Here is an 18,898-nt window from a genome sequence, read left to right as displayed (position 1 = left end):
AATTGAAATTATATATAATTAAACATTAACTGTCTAAGACATATTAAAAATTAAATGCCAACAGTCTGATTCCCACATTGTAAAACAAGTTAATTTCAACAGCAACTAAGTTGCTTGGATATAAAAACAAGCTTCTTGACCCAATTACTATTATTTACCACTACCTGTCTTTCCTCTTAAGTAATTCTGCAGCTTTGCCATTTTCCCCTACTTTTCACAACTTAAACAATACATTAAAAAGTTGGGGAGGGGAGCTGGGAGAGGATGATGTGGTTATGGACATTGAGGCAGGGAATGTGCTATGGTGAGTGCTGTGAGATGTGTGGACCTGGTGATTCACAGACCTGTACCCCTGGAGATAAAAATACATTATATGTTTTTTTTTTAATTTAAAAAATTAATAAAATTTTTTAAAAAAAAAAGAAGAAGATAAGACGACTAGGGTCAGGAAGACTCCACCTCTTGGGGAAGGTTCTAACTACTTTCACTTTGTTATAAAGGAGCAGGAGAGAGGAAACATCAGTCTCCATGACGGAAGGATAGGACAAGGAGACAGGAGGAGCCTGGCTGCCATCATGGCTGCAGTGCATTCTGAGTATCTAACTGGAAGGGCCATGGCTGGGTTTAACGCCCGGCTCCCACCGTCTGGAAATTCTTAATTTTTTTTTTTACAAATGGTTCCACATTTTTGTTTTGTACTGAGCTCCTTCAATTATGTACCCAGTCTTGAGGGAGAGACACTTTGAGGAGAGTTGTGACGCTTCAGTGTTTGAGCTGTTGACATGCTGACTGGAATCTAGCCCTGACTGACGTCATTTTGATCAGGAAAAAAAAAAATTTTTAATCATGCTAAACTGTGTGGCAGTCAGACAACAAATTGAAGTGATAAATACATATTTTGTGGGTGAGCCTTTCTGAACTAATAAAATATTTGATTCATTAAAAAAAAAAGCGGCATCTATATTAATGACTCTCCTCAGAAAAGTAACTATGCATGCTCTTTCTTTTACATATACATAAACACACAACTCGTTTCAACTTCTATATGTTTTCCCTAGGGCTTCTAATTCTTCTAATTATCATTAGACCTTCCTCAATTTAAGTTGAGAAGCCTGTGATGACCAATATCAAAAGACCAATATCTTAGCCAAAATCTTACTCATTTTCAATGGTCCTCCATAAAAGACAAAGACCAAAATACTGAGGTGAAATTAAATAAAGAATCTAGGGTTTGAATCAAACTATGAATCAACTCTTATGCCTAAAATCAACTAGCCCAGGATTCTGATCTCTTAAATAAAGATAATAAATTCTATCTTGTAAAAGCCCTTTTAAGGATGATCGCTTATAATACATGTAAAGTCATTAACACAGCACCTGGCACAGAGGAGCTGCAAAACAAATGGCAATTAATTAGCTATCATTACTAAACCCTTAAATGTATTTCAAGTCTCTTCTATAACTGTTAAAAGAGTCTGCACATAGCACAATTTCTCCCCCAATGAATCTGAACCAAAGTGTTCAATTAGCAACCCCCAAATGTTAGTAGGATGTAGAGTAACTGGAACCGCCACACATTGCTGGTAGAAGTATAAAATGGTACAATCACACTTCGGAAAACTGACAGTTTTTTTGAGGTTAAACATGAAAACCCTATGATCCACAATTCTACCCCAAGAGAAGTGAAAATATAATACGTAACTCCACAAAAACAAACTGGACACAAATGTCCAAAGCAATTTCATTCAAAATATATAAAAACTGGAAATCAATTTTTCAGTTAGTATCAACAAGTAGAGTTTAAAAGACTGTGGCTTATTCATACAATGGCAAACCAAAAAATGCCAAACTACTAAAAATATGCACTTTTGTGAAGATACAAAAGAATATATATAGTATAATTGCATAGATACGTAATTCTAGAATAGGCAAAAACCTATCTACAGTGACAGAAAGCAGATTGGTGGCTGTCTGGGGTGAAGAGAGACTAAGAGCAAAAGGGGATGAAGAAATTTTTGCTCAGAGGGACATGTTCTATTACCTTGATTTGAATGGTAGCTGCACAAATATATACATTTGTCAAAACCTAACTCACACTACACACATGAAATGAGTACAGTTGACCTTTCAACAACACAGATCTGAAGTGCATGTGTCCACTTACCCACGGATTTTTCCCCCATAAATATAATACAGTATCGTTTTCTTAATAATATTTTTTCTCTAGCTTACTTTAAGAATACAGTATATAATACATAAGACATACAAAGTAGTATTCATCAACTATTTATATAATCAATAAGACTTCCAGTATAACATTCCTGTTGGATATCATATCACAAAGACTTCCAGTCTTATTGATTATATAATCGATAGTAGCTGAGTTTTGCGGGGGAGTCAAAAGTTGTACAAGGCTTTTGGTTGTGTCAATGGGTCGGTGCCCCTAACTCCCACATTGTTCAAGGGCCAACTGTATATTTTCTGTAAATTATACTTTGTGCTTGCTTCAGCAGCACATACACTAAAAAAATATATATAAATTATACTTCAATAAAGTTTATCTTGAAGGGAAAAAAATTCATTTTTCAAGTAAATAAGGGTCAACAGGGTATACTCATTAGCTTCAGAAAGCTGTGTCCCTTTTTCAACTTTTTCTATTTTATATTTTCCTTAATTTCATGTCAATCTTGGTACTCCTTTATTTTGAGGTTGTATTCATTTTCTACTGGCCTCAAACTCTCACCAAAAAACTCCAAAAGCTTCCCAGGGCTGAGACAAAGACTCTGGGTTAGGAAAAGTATCCTTAGAGCCTTAAGTTTTCCATCTCCTGGCACAAGTAATCAAAGGTCAAACATACCTTCTAAACGGGAACTCTGCAGGCAAGGTTAAAAACAGACTACCCTGAACAAACAGGAATCCTGCCTGAATTCTTACTACACATCCTGACTTTTCATAAAATTTCTTCTGTTAACAGGAAATTCTTGATAATATGAAGGTATAAATAAATACATTATTTTTTGAAGGATCACAATATTTGAAAAATCATCAAGTTATCATTATATATACTTTTAACTCACTGTACAAATACTACCTGAAAAAGAGCATCTTTGCTAAAGGGACTAGAACACTAAAAGTCCAAGGGCTTAGTATATTTAATCATTCAAGATTTATTATTCAGCAAAATTATTATACCCTATAACCATTATAAGCAAGAGTATATTCTATATGCAAAAAAGGGGGGTTATAAGCTTCAGAAAGAAGTTAAGCTCAGTATAAAAACAATCTATGCTACATTCCCTACCCCTCAAAAAATAGTTTTATATCACTTAAAATGTTTAAGCACATAGGAACCCTAGAGGAAGTTAACAGATAAAATTTAAGAACACTTGAAGTAGTTCCCTTCCAACCCTGATACTGGCAGTGTAAGAAAATCATCTCACGGGGCGCCTGGGTGGCTCAGTGGGTTAAGCCGCTGCCTTCGGCTTAGGTCATGGTCTCAGGGTCCTGGGATCGAGTCCCGCATCGGGCTCTCTGCTCAGCGGGGAGCCTGCTTCCCTCTCTCTCTCTCTGCCTGCCTCTCCGTCTACTTGTGATTTCTGTCAAATAAATACATAAAATCTTTAAAAAAAAAAAAAAAAAGAAAAGAAAATCATCTCACATGTACAAAACATTATTCTCCATACTGATTTAAATTGGACTACACCATATATAAAATCAGTTCTCAATTACCATCACAATCAAGTAGCAGTATAGATAATGAAACAAAAAATCAAACTGAGATAATACCCCCACCAAATGCATTGCTTTTATTAACATTAATTTGCATCTAAAACATTTATCAACAGAAGAGGGAATGGTACAAAAGTGAGCCTGACAGGCAGGTAAATGGTAAAAACAAACAAGATTACTGGGCTTTCTATTCTGTCCCATTGATGGATGTGTCAATGGTACTGTTTTTGTGCCAGTACCATGCTGTCTTGATGACAGCTTTGTAATAGACCCTCAACTCTATGGTCAACTAATTTTCGACAAAGCAGGAAAGAATGTCCAATGGAAAAAAAACAGCCTCTTCAATAAATGGTGTTGAGAAAATTGGACAGCCACATGCAGAAAAATGAACTTGGAGCATTTCTTTACACCACACACGAAAATAGACTCAAAATGGATGAAGGACCTCAATGTGAGAAAGGAATCCATCAAAATCCTTAAGGAGAACACAGGCAGCAACCTCTTCGATCTCAGCCGCAGCAACATCTTCCTAGGAACATCGCCAAAGGCAAGGGAAGCAAGGGCAAAAATGAACTACTGGGATTTTATCAAGATCAAAAGCTTTTGCACAGCAAAGGAAACAGTTAACAAAACCAAAAGACAACTGACAGAATGGAAGAAGATATTTGCAAACGACATATCAGATAAAGGACTAGAGTCCAAAATCTTTAAAGAACTTAGCAAACTCAACACCCAAAGAACAAATAATCCAATCAAGAAATGGGCAGAGGACATGAACAGACATTTCTGCAAAGAAGACATCCAGATGGCCAACAGACACATGAAAAAGTGCTCCATTTTACTCGGCATCAGGGAAATACAAATCAAAACCACAATGAGATGATATCACCTTACACTAGTCAGAATGGCTAAAATTAACAAGTCAGGAAATGACAGATGCTGGCGAGGATGCGGAGAAAGGGGAACCCTCTACACTGCTGGTGGGAATGCAAGCTGGTGCAAACATTCTGGAAAATAGCATGGAGGTTCCTCAAAATATTGAAAATACAACTGCCCTATGACCCAGCAATTGCACTACTGGGTATTTACCCTAAAGATACAAACGTAGTGATCCGAAGGGGCACGTGCACCGGAACATTTATAGCAGCAATGTCTACAATAGCCAAACTATGGAAAGAACCTAGATGTCCATCAACAGATGAATGGATAAAGAAGATGTGGTATATATACACGATGGGATACTATGCAGCCATCAAAAGAAATGAAATCTTGCCATTTGCGACAACGTGGATGGAACTAGAGCGTATCATGCTTAGCGAAATAAGTCAAGCGGAGAAAGACAACTATCATATTATCTCCCTGATATGAGGAAGTGGTGATGCAACATGGGGGCTTAAGGGGGTAGGAGAAGAATAAATGAAACAAGATGGGATTGGGAAGGAGACAAACCATAAGCGACTCTTAATCTCACAAAACAAACAGTGTTGCTGGGGGGAGTGAGATTGGGAGAAGGGGGGTGGGGTTATGGACACTGGGGAGGGTATGTGCTTTGGTGAGTGCTGTGAAGGGTGTAAACCTGGCGATTCACAGACCTGTACCCCTGGGGATAAAAATATATTATATGTTTATAAAAAATAAATATTTATTAGAAAAGAAAAAAAACAAGATTAAAAATCTATCACAATCTATGAAACAGACAAACTACGAAAGAATAATTAGAAGCTAGATGTAATTTACTCCATTAATTAAGTCACTAAATTCCAATTCTTTAATTTTAATTCTACTACCATCTGTTTAATACATATCTTTATGCTATTTTAATATTTCTATGAATTATAACTTCTTCATAACATTCCTGTTGGATACCATATTACAAAATAATTAGCTAACCACATCCTACCTTCCCAGTTTCTCAACAAGCCCTGAATAAAAAACAATCTGAAAACATAATCTGGTTTTTTAATTGTTTACACTTTTGGTTCAAAGATCAGAAAAACTACAGTGACCACTGCCTTATAAAAATCATTGTATTCTGGAAAAAGTTTGATGGTTCATTAAATATCAAACACAGAATTATTATATGACCCAGTAATTCTACTGCTAGGTATAAATACCCAAAGGAATTAAAATCAGGGACTCAAACAGATTCTTGTACACCAATATTAATAACAGCATTATTCACAATAGCATAATATGGAAATAACCCAACTGTCCATCGATAGAAGGATTTTTAAAAATGTACACGAGTGGAATACATATACAATGGATTATTCAGCCTTAAAAAGTAATGAAACTCTGGGGGCACCTGGGTGGCTCAGTGGGTTAAGCTGCTGCCTTCGGCTCGAGTCATGATCTCGGGGTCCCGGGATCGAGTCCCGCATCGGGCTCTCTGCTCAGCAGGGAGCCTGCTTCCTCCTCTCTCTCTCTCTCTGCCTGCCTCTCTGCCTACTTGTGATCTCGGTCTGTGAAATAAATAAATAAAATCTTTAAAAAAAAAAAAGGTAATGAAACTCTGTTATGTGCTACAACATGGATGAATCTTGAAAACACTTTGCTAAGTAAGTCAGACACAAAAGGCATACTATGGCATGATTCCACTCATCTGAGAGACCTACAAGAGGTAAATTCATAGAAATAGAAGGTAAAATAGAGGTTATCAGTGACTGCTGAGAGGACAGAAAAGGGGAATTATTGTTTGTTTTTGTTTTTTAAGATTTTATTTATTCATTTATTTTGACAGAGATCACAAGTAGGCAGAGAGGCAGGCAGAGACAGAGGAGGAAGCAGGTTCCCTGCTGAGCAGAGAGCCCAATGTGGGGCTCAATCCCAGGACCCTGGGATCATAACCTGAGCTGAAGGCAGAGGCTTAACCCACTGAGCCACTCACGTCCCCCAGGGAATTATTGTTTAATGGGTAAAGTATTTCTGTTTGAAGACCTCCTCCTGTGTCTTGTCCTGCATCTCTAATTGGAAGCAAGACCCAGATACAAACACAATGATATGTCCAGAGACCATATGGTGTTGGTTATGATGCTATGGGCCCTCATATTTTCCAAACCTGCCATTTGCCAACTACTTTGACTGTAGAGGCACGTCCACTGTAGCCCATTCTCAATCAGCTTATACTCACTTGGAGAGACATATGTCTAGGTTTGATGACCTGGTTAAACATGGTCTGTGTGCCTTACAAAAGACACTTCGTGCAGAACAGGACCGAACTACAAAGAATGTTTCCACTGGAATTGTTGGTAAAGACTTGGAGTTTACTACTTAGGAGGAGGCTGATGTATCTTCATTCCTAGAAGGTCTTGAAGAAAGACCACAAAGAAAGGTACAGCCTGTTCAACCTGCTGATTAACCTGAAGAAAAGGCTGATGAACCAATGGAACATTAAGTCACAAACCAACCAGTCTCTATGTGTATTACCAACTATGTAAGAATGTGGAGCACATACTGATGACAGTAATCTATACTTTGAACCAAAAGATGCAGGGTGGTCTTATGGTATGTTTTAGGAATCAGTCCAGATGTGTTTTTCCCAAGTAACTTATCTGAAATCATGTAATGGTGTGCATTTTTCTTTGGGGATCTATATAATCATTTTCTAGAAAGTATAGTTATCTGTACTAATATTTTTGTATGAAGAACATAGTGTTTTGTGATCTTAAAGACAACTGTGAAGTAAAATTGTTTCACCTGCTTGTAGGGAGGAAAAAGAATTTCTGTTTGAGAAGGTGAAAAAACTCTGAAAATGGATAGTGGTGGTAGCTGCACAACACTATGAAATGTACAACTGAATTGTTCACTTAAAAATGGTTAAAATAGTAAGTGATGTATTATTTTGCCATAATAAAAATAAACAAATAAATATTTGTAAATTATTATATTCAAAAGACTTGGAGAATAAGATAAAATTGTGTGGCCAGAGATACCGTTCTTGGTGATAAAAGTTCCAAAAGAACCAAGTGAGACAGTGATATTGCGAAGATAATGAGATTATAACAATCTTCCCAAATGTAAACAGGTTTACGATTTTCACAGCATTTTTACCTATGTTACTATATCTTATCCTCAGAGTAACCTGCAAAGGAGTTGTGATGAGTATTTCTATCAAAGTGTATGACTCAAGGTCACAAGACTAGAATTAGGACTAGAACTTCAGTATTCAGCTGTTGCATCTTACTCTTTCTACGATACCACAAATGTATCTCAAGCATGTGATTTAAAAAGTCAAGCTAGGGGCGCCTGGGTGGCTCAATGAGATAAGCCTCTACCTTCGGTTCAGGTCACGATCTCAGGGTCCTGGGATCGAGCCCCATATCGGGCTCTCTGCTAAGTGGGGAGCCTGCTTCCTACTCTCTCTGCCTGTTTATGATTTCTGTCTGTCAAATAAATAAATAAAATTTTTTTTAAGTCAAGCTAATACACACTGAGTGCTGTAGTAGTCTTAATGTAGTATTATCAGTCTCTGAAAACAAGTTATCTTTTAAAATCTGAACAAATGCAAATAAGATAATGAAATAAAAATATAACCTTGTTTAATTCTCACTGAAAATTGTATAATACTACCATAAGAAATTTTCTTTTTTAAGGGTTAAGCCACTTTCAAGATTAAGGCTAACCTCTGTCTCCTTTTACTATGTTTCTTTCAGTAAGTTTAGTCTTATTACTATTATTATCATTATCATTATATAGCACACTGTCATCAAAGAAGAACTTTAGATTTTCTTTGGGAAGAAAGATGCTCTGTATAAAGAACATTACTTGCACCTGGAATGCTTTTCTACCTTTAGATTTAACGACTATACTGATTCTACTGATCAACAGTATTTTATCCCTCATATTGATTATAGTATTTCTACTGTAATTCTTTCTTGTTTTCCTCAATGGCATTATAGTAAAGATGTAAAGAACACAGTGAAAAAAAAAAGAAAGAAAGAAAAAAAAAGAACACAGTGAAATTATAGGAAGGCAAAATCAGTTAACAAATAACAGTAATTTGAAAAAAATCAAACATTCCAATTCTCTAACTTCACTGTTTTGAGGATCTAGTTGTACCATACGATAATAATAGCTGGCTTTCCTTTCTAGGCTTTAGAAAGGCACTCTACATCTAAAGAAACAGTAGAGGTACCAGAACAACAAAATCAATTTTGTTTAGGATAGGTCTCTATAAAAATTTCTGGAAGTTTATGTATCCTCTACATCTTTATATGAAGAAGTATCTCTTCTATATATTAGAACACTAAGAATACAGAGTAAAAAGAAGTTGCCTTTGTCCATACAGCTGCTATTTTGGCTAAGGAGAGTATGGCTCTGATTCTCAGAAGAAAACAAGAGATAAAGGGTACATCCCTTGAACTGAAGCCATATTAGGACAAAAGGCCTCAACTAATGAAGTACCTTGGTAACACAGGAAAGAACCCTGAGAGCAAAAGCCTTGCTTAAAAGTACATCAGTATAATCCAGCAGTCCCAAAGACCAGAACTGTCATCATAAACAGAGGTCTATCATATCTAAATGGAACAGGTCTATGGTAGACCTGGCTCAATGACTCCTAGAAATAAAACTGTACTACTTAACAGGACATCCCTGAGGTCTCTAGATGTTATCTCTTAACATTCACTTTATTCTTAATAAAGATCCCTGAGTCTCCATCCAAATTATTTTTTAAGACAAGTTGTCAACATTTAATATCATTACTATGAGTCAAGTACCTAGTTTACTCCCATGAGTACACTTTTTGAAACAGAAAAGTCCTTTTTTCAAATGATCTTTAAAAAGAGTGTGTGTGTGTGTGTGTGTGTGTGTGTGTGTGTGTGTGTAAATCTACTTTTTTAAAGGATAAAATGAATGGGTTGGTAGAAGGGGAAAGGGCACAGTCAGCCCACAGGCACCACACTGGGCAGCACCTGAGGCAATCACCCCAGAAATTCTAGGGCTATACAGTTTGAAAGATCTAGTTCCAGGCTTAACTGTTGTCCTTGAGGTCAATTACCCTAAATAAGCAAAACACATAGATCAGAATCCCCAATGAAGATAAAAGTAAAACTAAAACCTGAGCTAAAATGAGTAACTTTTACCCTGTGTAAGAAGACAAACAGATCACTAGTTTAAGTCTTTCCCATACTAGGAGAGCCAAGGGGAAGAGTCCGCCATAATGGCATCATCGCAGAACACAAGACTACATGTATTTTACATTATGTGAGAATAAGATTTATCTATTGGAGAGGGGAAAAAAAAAGTTTCTGTAAACACCTCTGACTTTATGCAACTGTTATGTTAACTAAACAAATGGCAAGCAAAACTACTGAATATAGGCATACCTCTTGTTTTTGAAGATTTTATTTTTAAGCAATCTCTACACTCAACATGGGGCCTGAACTTAAAACCCCAAGATCAAGAGTCGCATACTCTAACTGACTAAGCCAGTCAGGAGCCTCCAAGCATACCTCATTTGATTGTGCTTCATTTTATCATGTTTTGCAGATAGTGTGGTTTTTTTACAAACTGAAGGTCTGTAGCAGCCCTGCATATAGTCTATTGGCACTATTTTTCCAACAGCTTTTGTTCACGTCATATGTCAGTGTCACATTTTGGCAATTCTCACAATAGTTCTAACTTATTCATTATTATTGTATTTATTATGGTGATCTGTGATCAGGGATTACAACGGCTAAAAGATCAGATGATGCATTTAGCATTTTTTAACAAAGTATTTTTTAATTAAGGTATATACCTTTTTTTTTACATATAATCCTATTGCATATTGAATGGACTACAGTATAGTATAAACATTAACTTTCAGATGTGCTGGGAAACCAAAAGATTCATTTGACTTGCTTTATTGCAATGTTTGCTTTACTGCAGTGGTCTGAAACCCAACCTGCAGTACTCCAAGACATGCCTCTATAAAACACTAAAACAATGATAGGATTTAAGGGTTATCCAGATATTTAACATAAATCAAACATACAAAATCATAAGGATCACCTGTATTATTAATTTCACAGATCAGATAAGGTTGATATGACCTAGATCATACAAATAAAATCAGAGTTTGAATCTGAACCAAAATCTCAAATATTAATTCAGAAAGATCTATGGACCCCATGTTCACTTAAGTATTTACAGTAGCCAAGATATGGAAACAAACCTAAGTGTTCACTGATGGATGAAGATAAAGATGATGTGCTATATCTATGCAATGGAATATTACTTGGCCATAAAAAGGAAATCTTGCCATCTACAACAACATGGATGGAACTTGATGGTACTTTGCTAAGTGAAATAAGTCAAAAACAGAAACACAAATAACATATGATTTCACTTACATATGGAATCTAAAAAATAAAACAAAACAAACAAAGCAAAAACAAACTCATAGATACAGAGAACAGACTAGACTGGTGGTTACCAGAGCAGAGGGGGTTGGGAGGTACACAAAATGGGTAAAAGGGATCAAGTGTATGGCAATGGAGGATAACTAGACTTAGGGTGGTAATTACTTCTAGTATATACAAATACGAAATCATAATGTTGGAGACCTAAAACTTATATAATGCTATATACACCAATCTTACCTCAAAATCAACAAATAAATAACAAATCAAAAAACAGGGGAGGTGGGGTGCCTGGGTGGCTCAATGGGTGGCCTCTGCCTTCAGCTCAGGTCATGATCCCAGGGTCCTGGGATCCAGTCCTGCATGGGCTCTCTGCTCAGCAGGGAGCCTGCTTCCCTTCCTCTCTCTCTGCCTACTTGTGATCTCTGTCAAATAAATAAATAAAATCTGAAAGAAAAAAAAAAAAGGAGGAGAGCAGAAGATAAGATAGAATATCTAGCATAGAGAAGGGATTCCAAAACTTCTGCTGAATTAGTGAAGACTTGTCTGAGCAGCTAGCAGGTTATTCTTCATGTGGAAAACACTCTGAAACATCTCTATCATCGTATCCCTTCAAACTACAATATTCCCTATTGCCGTTTCGGGGGAAGCAGGAAGGAAATTTGCCCCTCTGCATTCAATTTCAATATTTCAGAGCTCTCGCTCTCTCTCTCTTTTTAAGATTTATTTATTTATTTTATAGAGAGGGAGAGCATGCCCACAAGTAGGAGGAGCAGAGGGAAAGGGAGACAGAATCCCAAGCAGACTCCTTGCTTAGCACAGAGCTTGATGCAAGGCTCAATCTCACAACCCCAAGATCACAACCTGGGCCAAAACCAGGAGATGGAGGCTTCACCAACTGTCCAACCCAGGCCCACCTCAGATCTCTCTTTCTTAAAGATAAAACCTATCATTATCTCTTCCCCGTGCTCCTCAATTATTCTACTCCTATCCACATTTTCCAGTGCCCCTTTTAACTATCCAGACCCAAACAGGCCTAAGGATCCAGATACCTCTTCCAAGCTCTACTCCCAGGCTCCACCCCATCCAACCGTGGCTATTCAAGCAGCTCACGTTTCCTTCCCTATGGATGAGTACTATACTCAGTTCTTATCCTAAATCTCCCTCCCACTTAAGATAAAGTTTCAGATGAAAGGGATGTACTGCTGCTCTGCTATTGCCAAACATTTGATAGTTTTCTGATTTGCCTCCCTGATTATCCCAACTTCCAAAAGAAAAAGAACAAAATGGTAAGAACTTCTACTTTACAATTTATACTAATAAACTATGATTAACTGATTAATGATCAAGTGACAAGAACTTAGGAAGAAGACACCACCATTAGAGTGCCTCAGTGGCTTAGTCACTTGAGCCTCTGACTCTTCATTTCAGCTCAGGTCATGATCTCAGGGTTTTGGGGCTGGGCTCTGTGCTCAGCAGGGAGTCTGCCTGAGAGTCTCTCTATCTCCTTCTGCCCCTCCCTGCTGAACTCCTGCTCTAATAAATAAACAAATCTTAAAACTAAATAAATAAATAAATACAAGATACCACCTTCATCTTCTCACTTTATAGTTAGTAGGGGAAAAAAAGCATATTATATATGCAGATTCTTAAATGTTCACGGGAAGCACAAGTAACATTTCCTATTTGGGGACTTGAAACACAAAGAAGTGAAGCTGAATGACCATGTCTCAAAAATATCATCCAATATTACACTGGACAAAGTGACCTCTAAAGTCTCTCAAGATTTAGAATGTGAAAGGCTCACTCAGTTTGACAACTGGGAGTAAGCTATTTGTAAAACTGAAATGTAAGAAGATTTTGGGTGTCACGTACATGGTCTGAACAGTTTTACTATGAACCAAAAACAAAAAACAATGAATACTGTTTATAACACAACTATTTGTCCCCTACTACCATTTCTAAGATTCTTGATATGCTATGTGTTCATACATGATCTGTTCATTCAGCATTGTTCTCCCAGAAATGAGTTTGTGAACCTAATACAAAGTGATTATAATTTAAGATTTCAAAGATGCATAAAAATTATTAATTAAAATTAACTGATGTGTTTCTGCTTCACACATTTAAGTCAAAATGAGCCATGCTATACTCAAAAGACAACTGGAGTCCTTATAATCGATCACCACAGAATTAGTACAGATGGTTGTCAAAGATATTGGCCAATATGCTCTTAAAACCAAAATGCCTAAAAATACATTGGCTATTTTCATGAATCATTAGAAATTCACACACACAAAAAAAGCTATTTTGCTACCATAGCTATTTATATGTGACCATGATGTATCCAAATCTGGACTACCCTGTGCATTTAGATCCAGCAAAATCATCAAAACTAGAGAAATTCAAAAAAGGGTAAATAATATAGATTAGGAATATTGCTAATGTTCACCATAACAAAAGCAAGAAGCACCAATTGACCATTCCCCTCCTTGAAATATTGTTTCCCTTGGCTTCTGGAATACCACACTTTCAGGTTTTCTACTTTTCTTACCACTCATCAGGCTTTGCTTCCCCCCCAGTCACCACCTAAATTTAAATTGTTGCCATTTAATTCTCTCCTAGGCCCTCCTCATGAATTCCACAAAACATGTCCAAATTTCTCCTCAAATTTAAACCTGTTCCAATATTCCTTATCTAAGTGGACCCAGTAGCCACTCAGTTGCTCAAACCAGAAAGCATTCCTGGCTTATATAACTCCTTTTATACCTATGTATCAACCAAGCTCAATAAATTCTACCTTTAAAATGTCTTAAATTTATCCACTCTCCTTCATCACCTCTAACACCAGCTTAATGCAGGCTACCACCTCCCATGAGGACTACTAGTGCAATGGCCTCCTCAACAGCCTCAATGCTCTTAGTTTAACTTCCTTCCAAATTACTCTTCAATTGCAGCCAGACTGAACTTTTTAAACTTTACACAGTTACTTATCATTAAAAACCTTCCAAGACTAAATAAAAGATTATTACCATGACTTACATAAACACTCAGAGATGTGGCTCTTACTTACAACTACAGTCTTATTTGGAACCATTCTCCCTCATATTTTACACCCCCTCATATAACGAAATTCCTTCAATTCCATAAACATGCCACTTCTCATCTCAGTATCCCTGCACATGCTGTTTCCTCTGTCAAGAACACATTTCATTCCCTTCTTTGGCTAACCAACTCCTCTTCTGTCATCTTTCCAGGATCAGTTTAAATGCCATCTCCTAAGAGTAGCCTTCCCTGACCTTCAAACAAGACGGTATCCCCCAATGCTCCTATAGCAATCTTCTTAACATTCCTTTCTTAATATTTATCACAGCTGTTATTCCTAATCCAATACCTGCCTTTCTCACGAGTCCATAAACTCCTCACCAGTAAGGACCTGTCCAGTTACTCTATTACTAGTGACTACTAAAGTACCTGGAATACATTAGGTGCTTAAAACATGAAAGTGGACTTAGTATATTACATCATATTAAAGCTGGAGAAACATCTCTTGTAGCTCAAATAAACTTAAAAAGAAATGCACAGGGGCACCTGGGTGGGTCAGTGGGTTAAGCCTCTGTCTTTGGCTCAGGTCATGATCTCAGGGTCCTGGGATCAAGCCCCGTGTCGGGCTCTCTGCCCAGCTGGGACCCTGCTTCCTCCTCTCTCTCTGCCTGCCTCTCTTGCCTACCTGTGATCTCTGTCTCTCAAATAAATAAATAAAATCTAAAAAAAAAAAAAAAAAAGAAAGAAATGCACAATGCATTTGTTCAATCCAGAGATCAAAATTCCATTCAAATCAATCTGTGGTTTGCGGTTTAAAAAAAAAAAAAAACATACTGCTATATTACACAACTATATGTCCCATACCAACATAAGACTCTATTTAGATGTTACACTTTTGGTTTACATTTGATTTGATTCAGCCTTATTCTCCCTGCACAGACTGTTTTAGAACTAGTTCAAAGTGGTTAAAAGATTTCAGAGACTCATACACAAATGAACAGTTTGATTTTATCCCTATGTACAAGTATTAAAAAGAGGCGCCTGGGTGGCTCAGTGGGTTATAGCCTCTGCCTTCAGCTAAGGTCATGATCCTAGAGTCCTGGGATCGAGCCCCGTATGGGGCTCTCACTCTCTGCTCAGCAGGGAGTCTGCTTCCTCTTCTCTCTCTGCCTGCCTCTCTACCTACTTGTGATCTCTGTCAAATAAATAAATAAATAATCTTTTAAAATATTTGTCAATCCTCCCCTCAAAAAATTGTTAACCCAAAGAACCAAAGACTTCTAAGAAGTTAGAAAAGAGGTTATGATACAACCAATTGAGGAATCTCAGTATTCAGAAGCTTTTCAAAAAGAAACTATATATGTCATTACCAAAAAATTTTTGAACAGTTACCAGTTTTAAAGTAGCATATAACTATATGAGACTTCACTAATGCTTAATAAAACAACCTAACAAGTATAAAACCAAGAAACTTAACATATCCATGCAATAGTTATATAAAGGATTTTCAAGTATAACAAAATAAATAAACATTTAAATAACTTTTAATTATAGAAAATCCTTGCTTCACTTTTAAGAAACAGCACAACTTACGTGGGGCTTAATCAATTGAAGAATAGAAAAAAAAAAAACAAGGATAGCTATGAACCCAAAGTAAATCATCTAAGCTGGAGAACTTACCTCATAAAAGACCCAGCTGCACGTGCAATATTTTAGTATGAAATATAATTTACAATTGAGGAAAGTGATTGATGGGTTTTTCTACTACTAAAATATATGCAATTTCTGACACTTATTGTCTAAATCATCAACTCTAGAAACTCTGACATCAAAAGCCTGTTTTTTATGAACACGTTTTTGGCATTTTTAAAATTTATTTTATTTTATTTTATTTTATTTTATTTTATTTTAAGTAGGCTGCATGCCCAACTTGGAGCTTGAACTTACAACCCTGAGATTAACAGCCGCCTGGCACACCAGAAAAGTACTTTTATACTCTTACTTCCATTCCTTTTTCAAAATGGGCAGAAGAAAGCTCAGCTTTTTAGGTTTTTTTTTTTGTTTTCTTTTTTTGTTTTTGTTTATACTCATTCCATCTCTTCCACATAAAGCCTAGTTTAGTGCTTAAAAACATGTAAAATAAAAACGGTGTTTCAGATTGAAATCCTATTGAAGAAGTAAAACTCAGAGCAATCATCAGTTCTCAACTTAGCTTTTTTTTTTTTTTAAAGATTTTATTTATTTGACAGAGAGTTAGCAAGAAGGGGAATATAAGCAGGGGGAGTAGGAGAGGGAGAAGCAGGCTTCCCAGCAAGCAGGGAGACTGATCCAGGGCTCCATCCCAGGACCCTGGGATCATGACAGGAGCCAAAGACAGACATTTAACGACTGAGCCACCCAGGCGCCCCTAAACAACTTTAAACTTTATTTCAAGAGAAGTGGCTTTTCATGGAATTCTTAAGAATGGACTTAGGGCTTAAAGAATCTTAACATTTCTGCATTTAACATTAATATCTGTAAACCTGAAATGTGATATACCCTTTCTTATTTAGGACACTTGGAAGCCAGGTGGAAGGAAATTTGCTCATATACTTAAGCATAAAACAAAGAGCACAAAGAATGACTTTAATACACACACACACACACACTCATATACTTAAGCATAAAACAAAGAGCACAAAGAATGACTTTAATACACACACACACACACACACACACACACACACACACACACAGAGACTGTGCTAGTAATGAGAAATCCAAGTCATAAATGTCTAAGCAGAACCCTTTTCAAGTATTTTCCTCTTTTCTCAGTTAACTGCATAGTATTTATTGTGTTCTGTAATTTATTAAAATATAGTGATCAGATTTTAGGGGATTAAGCCTTACTATATAATCAGGAAACATAAACTCTACTTGACTATTTTTTAAAAGATGAAAAACAGGGGCGCCTGGGTGGCTCAGTGGGTTAAGCCTTCGGCTCGGGTCATGATCTCAGGATCCTGGGATCGAGTCCCGCATCCGGCTCTCTGCTTGGCAGGGAGCCTGCTTCCTCCTCTCTCTCTGCCTGCCTCTCTGCCTACTTGTGATCTCTGCCTGTCAAATAAAGAAAGAAAGAAAATATTTGGGGGAAAAAAGGATGAAAAACAGATAACAAGTCTAGTCACAATGCACAAGGACAGCCCACATTTTAGAGCTTACTATTGCCCAAAGTCATTCCAAAACTATATACACAATAAAGCTTGGTCTTCCAATGGACACACTGCTGCTGTTTTACCATAGTCACTTCTCTTCTCATTTGTATTACAAATTGTTACCAAATGAATAACCCATAATTTGTGTACCAATACAAATCCTATTTATGAGGGATTGTAGAGTACCAAAACTAACATTTTGTATATGGTGGAGTAGGAGAGACTTAGCAGGAAATCTGTAACTACACCAACCAGGTCATTTTGTAGACCTTTGCAAGGAAACAAAAATAAAATTATCAGATCATCATCACATTTTTAACTAACATATGTTACGACATAATTACAATGACCACATTTTGGTTATGACATAATTACAATGACCACATTCTATGGCACAAGGTTGTTTTTTCATTGTTGTTGTTTTGTTTTTAAGATTTTATTTATTTATTTGAAAAAGAGAGAGAGAACACAAGCAGAGGGAAAGGCAGGCAGAGAGAGAGGGAGAAGCAGACTTCCCCCTGAAGACCTGGCTCCAGGTCCTTTGTTGAGAGAAGAAGTAAGTTCTCCCTCATCTGAATATCTATAGTATTTTTACCTATAAAGCACCACATCACATTTTCCTCTTATAAAACAGCTAACCCATATCTTGCTGCCCCTATTAGGTCTATGTTTGATTTATGTTTCTACTACCCACAGCCTAAACTAGGTAACCTTTAACTAGCAGTCAATAAATAAGTTTTTGGATTAATAAACAACAGCATGCACTCACATGCTCACACCCACTCACACACATAAACACACAAAGGAAAGGGGCGGGGGAGTCTGGGAATTTAGTTTTGCCACAAGCTCAATATGAATTATGTGAAAGATAAAAACACAAAAATCTAATGATATAATAGAAATGTGGTATACAAACCAAAGGCAGCCAGAATCTAAACTTTTCCTTTTAGTAGTTACACTGTATTTGGAATACAGTATTAAATTTATTTTGAGGTGGTCACTAAAAACTTATGAAGGCTTAATGATTGCTTATTATTTCATGGCACTAATAAAGAATGGATAATTTAAAAATATCTGAAGGTAAGGGTCATAAAAACTTACATGAATTATTACCACTAAAATTTTTATCTGGAAAAACAGACCTTAAAATGAAACTTTTTACCTCCTTTGAATCAAAGTAAGAGATTTTATAACTTAAAAGTGCTTTTTTCCACAATGATCATTTTTTTAATATGGAAAATAAATTAATCTAAGTAACACATTTATTTCCCAGCTTCCACTCCATTTATCATCAAAGCTCTTCTATGGACTTCTACAAGATGACTCTTCCTTAAATGCTTCCTTTTTCATGAAAGGAAATACTTTGTTTCATAGCATTTATTATCTGATTTTTCATCCATTAAATGTCTTTTTTTTTGAAGATTTTATTTATTTATTTCACAGACAGAGATCACAAGTAGGCAGAGAATCAGGCAGAGAGGAGAGAGAGAGGAGGAAGTTCCCTGCCAAGCAGAGAGCCTGCCGATGCAGGGTTGGATCCCAGGACCCTGGGATCATGACCCGAGCCGAAGGCAGAGGCTTTACATC

General features: G+C 36.6%; 1 protein-coding gene and 1 pseudogene across 2 annotated transcripts in view; one reads left to right on the top strand and one right to left on the bottom strand.

The window, feature by feature from the left end:
• The window catches only part of ADAM10 (ADAM metallopeptidase domain 10), a 137,785-nt gene that overhangs the window by 80,068 nt on the left and 38,819 nt on the right, over window positions 1-18,898 (bottom strand). The gene's annotated exons all lie outside the window — the stretch shown is intronic.
• Window positions 576-7,778, top strand: LOC309868108 (proteasome subunit alpha type-1 pseudogene; annotated as a pseudogene). The gene is made up of 2 exons: window positions 576-643; window positions 6,665-7,778. The product of its transcript is annotated as a proteasome subunit alpha type-1 pseudogene (transcript).

The sequence above is a fragment of the Mustela nivalis genome, assembly GCF_964662115.1.
Source record: "Mustela nivalis genome assembly, chromosome: 6".
NCBI classification, from domain to species: domain Eukaryota; kingdom Metazoa; phylum Chordata; class Mammalia; order Carnivora; family Mustelidae; genus Mustela; species Mustela nivalis.
The sequence above is the reverse complement of the archived record's forward strand: the minus strand, read 5'-3'. Positions and strand labels throughout refer to the sequence as shown.